Here is a 10,628-nt window from a genome sequence, read left to right as displayed (position 1 = left end):
TCTCTCGCACTGAGTGTGTTTATATCCAGCCCTTCTCCCTCTCCCGCACTGAGTGTGTTTATACCCAGCCCTTCTCCCTCTCCCACACTGAGTGTGTTTATACCCAGCCCTTCTCCCTCTCTCGCACTGAGTGTGTTTATACCCAGCCCTTCTCCCTCTCTCGCACTGAGTGTGTTTATACCCAGCCCTTCTCCCTCTCTCGCACTGAGATTGTTTATACCCAGCCCTTCTCCCTCTCCCACACTGAGTGTGTTTATACCCAGCCCTTCTCCCTCTCCCGCACTGAGTGTGTTTATACCCAGCCCTTCTCCCTCTCTCGCACTGAGTTTGTTTATACCCAGCCCTTCTCCCTCTCTCGCACTGAGTGTGTTTATACCCAGCCCTTCTCCCTCTCCCGCACTGAGTGTGTTTATACCCAGCCCTTCTCCCTCTCCCTCACTGAGTTTGTTTATACCCAGCCCTTCTCCCTCTCCCGCACTGAGTGTGTTTATATCCAGCCCTTCTCCCTCTCCCACACTGAGTGTGTTTATATCCAGCCCTTCTCCCTCTCCCGCACTGAGTGTGTTTATACCCAGCCCTTCTCCCTCTCCCGCACTGAGTGTGTTTATACCCAGCCCTTCTCCCTCTCTCGCACTGAGTGTGTTTATACCCAGCCCTTCTCCCTCTCCCGCACTGAGTGTGTTTATATCCAGCCCTTCTCCCTCTCCCACACTGAGTGTGTTTATACCCAGCCCTTCTCCCTCTCTCGCACTGAGTGTGTTTATACCCAGCCCTTCTCCCTCTCCCACACTGAGTGTGTTTATACCCAGCCCTTCTCCCTCTCCCAAACTGAGTGTGTTTATACCCAGCCCTTCTCCCTCTCCCACACTGAGTGTGTTTATACCCAGCCCTTCTCCCTCTCCCAAACTGAGTGTGTTTATACCCAGCCCTTCTCCCTCTCCCGCACTGAGTGTGTTTATACCCAGCCCTTCTCCCTCTCTCGCACTGAGTGTGTTTATACCCAGCCCTTCTCCCTCTCCCACACTGAGTGTGTTTATACCCAGCCCTTCTCCCTCTCCCAAACTGAGTGTGTTTATATCCAGCCCTTCTCCCTCTCCCACACTGAGTGTGTTTATACCCAGCCCTTCTCCCTCTCTCGCACTGAGTTTGTTTATACCCAGCCCTTCTCCCTCTCTCGCACTGAGTTTGTTTATACCCAGCCCTTCTCCCTCTCTCGCACTGAGTGTGTTTATACCCAGCCCTTCTCCCACTCCCGCACTGACTGTGTTTATACCCAGCCCTTCTCCCTCTCCCACACTGAGTGTGTTTATACCCAGCCCTTCCCCCTCTCCCACACTGAGTTTGTTTATACCCAGCCCTTCTCCCTCTCCCGCACTGAGTTTGTTTATACCCAGCCCTTCTCCCTCTCTCGCACTGAGTGTGTTTATACCCAGCCCTTCTCCCTCTCCCACACTGAGTTTGTTTATACCCAGCCCTTCTCCCTCTCCCACACTGAGTTTGTTTATACCCAGCCCTTCTCCCTCTCCCGCACTGAGTGTGTTTATACCCAGCCCTTCTCCCTCTCCCACACTGAGTGTGTTTATACCCAGCCCTTCTCCCTGTCCCGCACTGAGTTTGTTTATACCCAGCCCTTCTCCCTCTCCCACACTGAGTGTGTTTATACCCAGCCCTTCTCCCTCTCCCACACTGAGTGTGTTTATACCCAGCCCTTCTCCCTCTCTCGCACTGAATGTGTTTATACCCAGCCCTTCTCCCTCTCCCACACTGAGTTTGTTTATACCCAGCCCTTCTCCCTCTCCCACACTGAGTTTGTTTATACCCAGCCCTTCTCCCTCTCCCACACTGAGTTTGTTTATATCCAGCCCTTCTCCCTCTCCCACACTGAGTTTGTTTATACCCAGCCCTTCTCCCTCTCTCGCACTGAGTGTGTTTATACCCAGCCCTTCTCCCTCTCCCACACTGAGTGTGTTTATACCCAGCCCTTCTCCCTCTCCCACACTGAGTGTGTTTATACCCAGCCCTTCTCCCTCTCCCACACTGAGTTTGTTTATACCCAGCCCTTCTCCCTCTCTGACACTGAGTGTGTTTATACCCAGCCCTTCTCCCTCTACCACACAGAGTGTGTTTATACCCAGCCCTTCTCCCTCTCCCACACTGAGTTTGTTTATACCCAGCCCTTCTCCCTCTCCCGCACTGAGTGTGTTTATATCCAGCCCTTCTCCCTCTCCCACACTGAGTTTGTTTATACCCAGCCCTTCTCCCTCTCCCACACTGAGTGTGTTTATACCCAGCCCTTCTCCCTCTCTCGCACTGAGTTTGTTTATACCCAGCCCTTCTCACTCTCCCACACTGAGTTTGTTTATACCCAGCCCTTCTCCCTCTACCACACAGAGTGTGTTTATACCCAGCCCTTCTCCCTCTCCCACACTGAGTTTGTTTATACCCAGCCCTTCTCCCTCTACCACACAGAGTGTGTTTATACCCAGCCCTTCTCCCTCTCCCACACTGAGTTTGTTTATATCCAGCCCTTCTCCCTCTCCCACACTGAGTTTGTTTATACCCAGCCCTTCTCCCTCTCCCACACTGAGTTTGTTTATATCCAGCCCTTCTCCCTCTCCCACACTGAGTGTGTTTATACCCAGCCCTTCTCCCTCTCCCACACTGAGTTTGTTTATACCCAGCCCTTCTCCCTCTCCCACACTGAGTTTGTTTATACCCAGCCCTTCTCCCTCTCCCACACTGAGTGTGTTTATACCCAGCCCTTCTCCCTCTCCCACACTGAGTTTGTTTATACCCAGCCCTTCTCCCTCTACCACACTGAGTTTGTTTATACCCAGCCCTTCTCCCTCTCCCACACTGAGTTTGTTTATACCCAGCCCTTCTCCCTCTCCCACACTGAGTTTGTTTATACCCAGCCCTTCTCCCTCTACCACACAGAGTGTGTTTATACCCAGCCCTTCTCCCTCTCCCACACTGAGTTTGTTTATATCCAGCCCTTCTCCCTCTCCCACACTGAGTTTGTTTATACCCAGCCCTTCTCCCTCTCCCACACTGAGTTTGTTTATACCCAGCCCTTCTCCCTCTCCCTCACTGAGTTTGTTTATACCCAGCCCTTCTCCCTCTCCCACACTGAGTTTGTTTATACCCAGCCCTTCTCCCTCTACCACACAGAGTGTGTTTATATCCAGCCCTTCTCCCTCTCCCACACTGAGTTTGTTTATACCCAGCCCTTCTCCCTCTCCCACACTGAGTTTGTTTATACCCAGCCCTTCTCCCTCTCCCTCACTGAGTTTGTTTATACCCAGCCCTTCTCCCTCTCCCACACTGAGTTTGTTTATACCCAGCCCTTCTCCCTCTCCCACACTGAGTTTGTTTATACCCAGCCCTTCTCCCTCTCTCGCACTGAGTTTGTTTATACCCAGCCCTTCTCCCTCTCTCGCACTGAGTTTGTTTATACCCAGCCCTTCTCCCTCTCTCGCACTGAGTGTGTTTATATCCAGCCCTTCTCCCTCTCCCACACTGAGTTTGTTTATACCCAGCCCTTCTCCCTCTCCCGCACTGAGTTTGTTTATACCCAGCCCTTCTCCCTCTCCCACACTGAGTGTGTTTATACCCAGCCCTTCTCCCTCTCCAGCACTGAGTTTGTTTATACCCAGCCCTTCTCCCTCTCCCGCACTGAGTGTGTTTATACCCAGCCCTTCTCCCTCTCTCGCACTGAGTGTGTTTATACCCAGCCCTTCTCCCTCTCCCGCACTGAGTGTGTTTATACCCAGCCCTTCTCCCTCTCCCACACTGAGTTTGTTTATACCCAGCCCTTCTCCCTCTCCAGCACTGAGTTTGTTTATACCCAGCCCTTCTCCCTCTCCCACACTGAGTGTGTTTATACCCAGCCCATCTCCCTCTCTCGCACTGAGTGTGTTTATACCCAGCCCTTCTCCCTCTCCCACACTGAGTGTGTTTATACCCAGCCCTTCTCCCTCTCCCACACTGAGTGTGTTTATACCCAGCCCTTCTCCCTCTCTCGCTCTGAGTGTGTTTATACCCAGCCCTTCTCCCTCTCTCGCTCTGAGTGTGTTTATACCCAGCCCTTCTCCCTCACTCACACTGAGTTTGTTTATACCCAGCCCTTCTCCCTCTCCCACACTGAGTTTGTTTATACCCAGCCCTTCTCCCTCTCTCGCACGGAGTTTGTTTATACCCAGCCCTTCTCCCTCTCTCGCACTGAGTTTGATATACCCAGCCCTTCTCCCTCTCCCGCACTGAGTGTGTTTATACCCAGCCCTTCTCCCTCTCCCACACTGAGTGTGTTTATACCCAGCCCTTCTCCCTCTCCCACACTGAGTGTGTTTATACCCAGCCCTTCTCCCTCTCTCGCACTGAGTGTGTTTATACCCAGCCCTTCTCCCTCTCTCGCACTGAGTTTGTTTATACCCAGCCCTTCTCCCTCTCTCGCACTGAGTTTGATATACCCAGCCCTTCTCCCTCTCCCGCACTGAGTGTGTTTATACCCAGCCCTTCTCCCTCTCCCACACTGAGTTTGTTTATACCCAGCCCTTCTCCCTCTCCCACACTGAGTGTGTTTATACCCAGCCCTTCTCCCTCTCCCGCACTGAGTGTGTTTATACCCAGCCCTTCTCCCTCTCCCGCACTGAGTGTGTTTATACCCAGCCCTTCTCCCTCTCCAGCACTGAGTTTGTTTATACCCAGCCCATCTCCCTCTCTCGCACTGAGTGTGTTTATACCCAGCCCTTCTCCCTCTCCCACACTGAGTGTGTTTATACCCAGCCCTTCTCCCTCTCCCACACTGAGTGTGTTTATACCCAGCCCTTCTCCCTCTCTCGCTCTGAGTGTGTTTATACCCAGCCCTTCTCCCTCTCCCACACTGAGTTTGTTTATACCCAGCCCTTCTCCCTCTCTCGCACGGAGTTTGTTTATACCCAGCCCTTCTCCCTCTCTCGCACTGAGTTTGATATACCCAGCCCTTCTCCCTCTCCCGCACTGAGTGTGTTTATACCCAGCCCTTCTCCCTCTCCCACACTGAGTGTGTTTATACCCAGCCCTTCTCCCTCTCTCGCACTGAGTGTGTTTATACCCAGCCCTTCTCCCTCTCTCGCACTGAGTTTGTTTATACCCAGCCCTTCTCCCTCTCTCGCACTGAGTTTGATATACCCAGCCCTTCTCCCTCTCCCGCACTGAGTGTGTTTATACCCAGCCCTTCTCCCTCTCCCACACTGAGTGTGTTTATACCCAGCCCTTCTCCCTCTCCCACACTGAGTGTGTTTATACCCAGCCCTTCTCCCTCTCTCGCACTGAGTGTGTTTATACCCAGCCCTTCTCCCTCTCTCGCACTGAGTTTGTTTATACCCAGCCCTTCTCCCTCTCTCGCACTGAGTTTGATATACCCAGCCCTTCTCCCTCTCCCGCACTGAGTGTGTTTATACCCAGCCCTTCTCCCTCTCCCACACTGAGTGTGTTTATACCCAGCCCTTCTCCCTCTCCCGCACTGAGTGTGTTTATACCCAGCCCTTCTCCCTCTCCCGCACTGAGTGTGTTTATACCCAGCCCTTCTCCCTCTCCCGCACTGAGTGTGTTTATACCCAGCCCTTCTCCCTCTCCCGCACTGAGTTTGTTTATACCCAGCCCTTCTACCTCTCCCTCACTGAGTGTGTTTATATCCAGCCCTTCTCCCTCTCCCACACTGAGTTTGTTTATACCCAGCCCTTCTACCTCTCCCACACTGAGTGTGTTTATACCCAGCCCTTCTCCCTCTTCCACACTGAGTGTGTTTATACCCAGCCCTTCTCCCTCTCCCACACTGAGTGTGTTTATACCCAGCCCTTCTCCCTCTCCCGCACTGAGTGTGTTTATACCCAGCCCTTCTCCCTCTCCCGCACTGAGTTTGTTTATACCCAGCCCTTCTCCCTCTCTCGCACTGAGTGTGTTTATACCCAGCCCTTCTCCCTCTCCCGCACTGAGTGTGTTTATACCCAGCCCTTCTCCCTCTCCCGCACTGAGTGTGTTTATACCCAGCCCTTCTCCCTCTCCCACACTGAGTGTGTTTATACCCAGCCCTTCTCCCTCTCCCGCACTGAGTGTGTTTATACCCAGCCCTTCTCCCTCTCCCGCACTGAGTTTGTTTATACCCAGCCCTTCTCCCTCTCTCGCACTGAGTGTGTTTATACCCAGCCCTTCTCCCTCTCCCGCACTGAGTGTGTTTATACCCAGCCCTTCTCCCTCTCCCGCACTGAGTGTGTTTATACCCAGCCCTTCTCCCTCTCCCGCACTGAGTTTGTTTATACCCAGCCCTTCTCCCTCTCTCGCACTGAGTGTGTTTATACCCAGCCCTTCTCCCTCTCCCGCACTGAGTGTGTTTATACCCAGCCCTTCTCCCTCTCCCACACTGAGTGTGTTTATACCCAGCCCTTCTCCCTCTCTCGCTCTGAGTGTGTTTATACCCAGCCCTTCTCCCTCTCCCACACTGAGTGTGTTTATACCCAGCCCTTCTCCCTCTCCCACACTGAGTGTGTTTATACCCAGCCCTTCTCCCTCTCCCACACTGAGTTTGTTTATACCCAGCCCTTCTCCCTCTCCCACACTGAGTTTGTTTATACCCAGCCCTTCTCCCTCTCTCGCACGGAGTTTGTTTATACCCAGCCCTTCTCCCTCTCTCGCACTGAGTTTGATATACCCAGCCCTTCTCCCTCTCCCGCACTGAGTGTGTTTATACCCAGCCCTTCTCCCTCTCCCACACTGAGTGTGTTTATACCCAGCCCTTCTCCCTCTCTCGCACTGAGTGTGTTTATACCCAGCCCTTCTCCCTCTCTCGCACTGAGTTTGTTTATACCCAGCCCTTCTCCCTCTCTCGCACTGAGTTTGATATACCCAGCCCTTCTCCCTCTCCCGCACTGAGTGTGTTTATACCCAGCCCTTCTCCCTCTCCCACACTGAGTGTGTTTATACCCAGCCCTTCTCCCTCTCCCACACTGAGTGTGTTTATACCCAGCCCTTCTCCCTCTCTCGCACTGAGTGTGTTTATACCCAGCCCTTCTCCCTCTCTCGCACTGAGTTTGTTTATACCCAGCCCTTCTCCCTCTCTCGCACTGAGTTTGATATACCCAGCCCTTCTCCCTCTCCCGCACTGAGTGTGTTTATACCCAGCCCTTCTCCCTCTCCCACACTGAGTGTGTTTATACCCAGCCCTTCTCCCTCTCCCGCACTGAGTGTGTTTATACCCAGCCCTTCTCCCTCTCCCGCACTGAGTGTGTTTATACCCAGCCCTTCTCCCTCTCCCGCACTGAGTGTGTTTATACCCAGCCCTTCTCCCTCTCCCGCACTGAGTTTGTTTATACCCAGCCCTTCTACCTCTCCCTCACTGAGTGTGTTTATATCCAGCCCTTCTCCCTCTCCCACACTGAGTTTGTTTATACCCAGCCCTTCTACCTCTCCCACACTGAGTGTGTTTATACCCAGCCCTTCTCCCTCTTCCACACTGAGTGTGTTTATACCCAGCCCTTCTCCCTCTCCCACACTGAGTGTGTTTATACCCAGCCCTTCTCCCTCTCCCGCACTGAGTGTGTTTATACCCAGCCCTTCTCCCTCTCCCGCACTGAGTTTGTTTATACCCAGCCCTTCTCCCTCTCTCGCACTGAGTGTGTTTATACCCAGCCCTTCTCCCTCTCCCGCACTGAGTGTGTTTATACCCAGCCCTTCTCCCTCTCCCGCACTGAGTGTGTTTATACCCAGCCCTTCTCCCTCTCCCGCACTGAGTGTGTTTATACCCAGCCCTTCTCCCTCTCCCGCACTGAGTTTGTTTATACCCAGCCCTTCTACCTCTCCCTCACTGAGTGTGTTTATATCCAGCCCTTCTCCCTCTCCCACACTGAGTTTGTTTATATCCAGCCCTTCTCCCTCTCCCACACTGAGTGTGTTTATACCCAGCCCTTCTCCCTCTCCCGCACTGAGTGTGTTTATATCCAGCCCTTCTCCCTCTCCCACACTGAGTTTTTTTATATCCAGCCCTTCTCCCTCTCCCGTACTGTGTGTGTTTATACCCAGCCCTTCTCCCTCTCCCACACTGAGTGTGTTTATATCCAGCCCTTCTCCCTCTCCAGCACTGAGTTTGTTTATACCCAGCCCTTCTCCCTCTCCCACACTGAGTTTGTTTATACCCAGCCCTTCTCCCTCTCCCGCACTGAGTGTGTTTATATCCAGCCCTTCTCCCTCTCCCACACTGAGTGTGTTTATACCCAGCCCTTCTCCCTCTCCCTCACTGAGTTTGTTTATACCCAGCCCTCCCTTCTCCCTCTCCCGCACTGAGTGTGTTTATACCCAGCCCTTCTCCCTCTCCCACACTGAGTGTGTTTATACCCAGCCCTTCTCCCTCTCCCACACTGAGTTTGTTTATACCCAGCCCTTCTCCCTCTCCCACACTGAGTGTGTTTATACCCAGCCCTTCTCCCTCTCCCACACTGAGTGTGTTTATACCCAGCCCTTCTCCCTCTCCCAAACTGAGTGTGTTTATACCCAGCCCTTCTCCCTCTCTCGCACTGAGTTTGTTTATACCCAGCCCTTCTCCCTCTCTCGCACTGAGTTTGTTTATACCCAGCCCTTCTCCCTCTCCCACACTGAGTGTGTTTATACCCAGCCCTTCTCCCTCTCTCGCACTGAGTTTGTTTATACCCAGCCCTTCTCCCTCTCTCGCACTGAGTTTGATATACCCAGCCCTTCTCCCTCTCCCGCACTGAGTGTGTTTATACCCAGCCCTTCTCCCTCTCCCAAACTGAGTGTGTTTATATCCAGCCCTTCTCCCTCTCCCACACTGAGTGTGTTTATACCCAGCCCTTCTCCCTCTCTCGCACTGAGTTTGTTTATACCCAGCCCTTCTCCCTCTCTCGCACTGAGTTTGTTTATACCCAGCCCTTCTCCCTCTCTCGCACTGAGTGTGTTTATACCCAGCCCTTCTCCCACTCCCGCACTGACTGTGTTTATACCCAGCCCTTCTCCCTCTCCCACACTGAGTTTGTTTATACCCAGCCCTTCTCCCTCTCCCGCACTGAGTGTGTTTATACCCAGCCCTTCTCCCTCTCCCACACTGAGTTTGTTTATACCCAGCCCTTCTCCCTGTCCCGCACTGAGTTTGTTTATACCCAGCCCTTCTCCCTCTCCCACACTGAGTGTGTTTATACCCAGCCCTTCTCCCTCTCCCACACTGAGTTTGTTTATACCCAGCCCTTCTCCCTCTCCCACACTGAGTGTGTTTATACCCAGCCCTTCTCCCTCTCCCTCACTGAGTTTGTTTATACCCAGCCCTTCTCCCTCTCCCACACTGAGTTTGTTTATACCCAGCCCTTCTCCCACTCCCGCACTGACTGTGTTTATACCCAGCCCTTCTCCCTCTCCCACACTGAGTTTGTTTATACCCAGCCCTTCTCCCTCTCCCGCACTGAGTGTGTTTATACCCAGCCCTTCTCCCTCTCCCACACTGAGTTTGTTTATATCCAGCCCTTCTCCCTGTCCCGCACTGAGTTTGTTTATACCCAGCCCTTCTCCCTCTCCCACACTGAGTGTGTTTATACCCAGCCCTTCTCCCTGTCCCGCACTGAGTTTGTTTATACCCAGCCCTTCTCCCTCTCTCGCACTGAGTGTGTTTATACCCAGCCCTTCTCCCTCTCCCACACTGAGTGTGTTTATACCCAGCCCTTCCCCCTCTCCCACACTGAGTTTGTTTATACCCAGCCCTTCTCCCTCTCCCACACTGAGTTTGTTTATACCCAGCCCTTCTCCCTCTCCCACACTGAGTTTGTTTATACCCAGCCCTTCTCCCTCTCTCGCACTGAGTGTGTTTATACCCAGCCCTTCTCCCTCTCCCACACTGAGTTTGTTTATACCCAGCCCTTCTCCCTCTCCCACACTGAGTGTGTTTATACCCAGCCCTTCTCCCTCTCCCACACTGAGTTTGTTTATACCCAGCCCTTCTCACTCTCCCACACTGAGTTTGTTTATACCCAGCCCTTCTCCCTCTACCACACAGAGTGTGTTTATACCCAGCCCTTCTCCCTCTCCCACACTGAGTTTGTTTATACCCAGCCCTTCTCCCTCTACCACACTGAGTGTGTTTATACCCAGCCCTTCTCACTCTCCCACACTGAGTTTGTTTATACCCAGCCCTTCTCACTCTCCCACACTGAGTTTGTTTATACCCAGCCCTTCTCACTCTCCCACACAGAGTGTGTTTATACCCAGCCCTTCTCCCTCTCCCACACTGAGTTTGTTTATACCCAGCCCTTCTCCCTCTCCCACACTGAGTTTGTTTATACCCAGCCCTTCTCCCTCTCCCACACTGAGTTTGTTTATACCCAGCCCTTCTCCCTCTCCCACACTGAGTGTGTTTATACCCAGCCCTTCTCCCTCTCCCACACTGAGTGTGTTTATACCCAGCCCTTCTCCCTCTACCACACAGAGTGTGTTTATACCCAGCCCTTCTCCCTCTCCCACACAGAGTGTGTTTATACCCAGCCCTTCTCCCTCTCCCACACTGAGTGTGTTTATACCCAGCCCTTCTCCCTCTCCCACACTGAGTTTGTTTATACCCAGCCCTTCTCCCTCTACCACACAGAGTGTGTTTATAC

Source organism: Somniosus microcephalus, chromosome 2 (genome assembly GCF_052327205.1).
Source record: "Somniosus microcephalus isolate GS21.2 chromosome 2, FLI_Smic_1.0, whole genome shotgun sequence".
NCBI classification, from domain to species: domain Eukaryota; kingdom Metazoa; phylum Chordata; class Chondrichthyes; order Squaliformes; family Somniosidae; genus Somniosus; species Somniosus microcephalus.
This window is presented reverse-complemented; position numbering follows the sequence as displayed.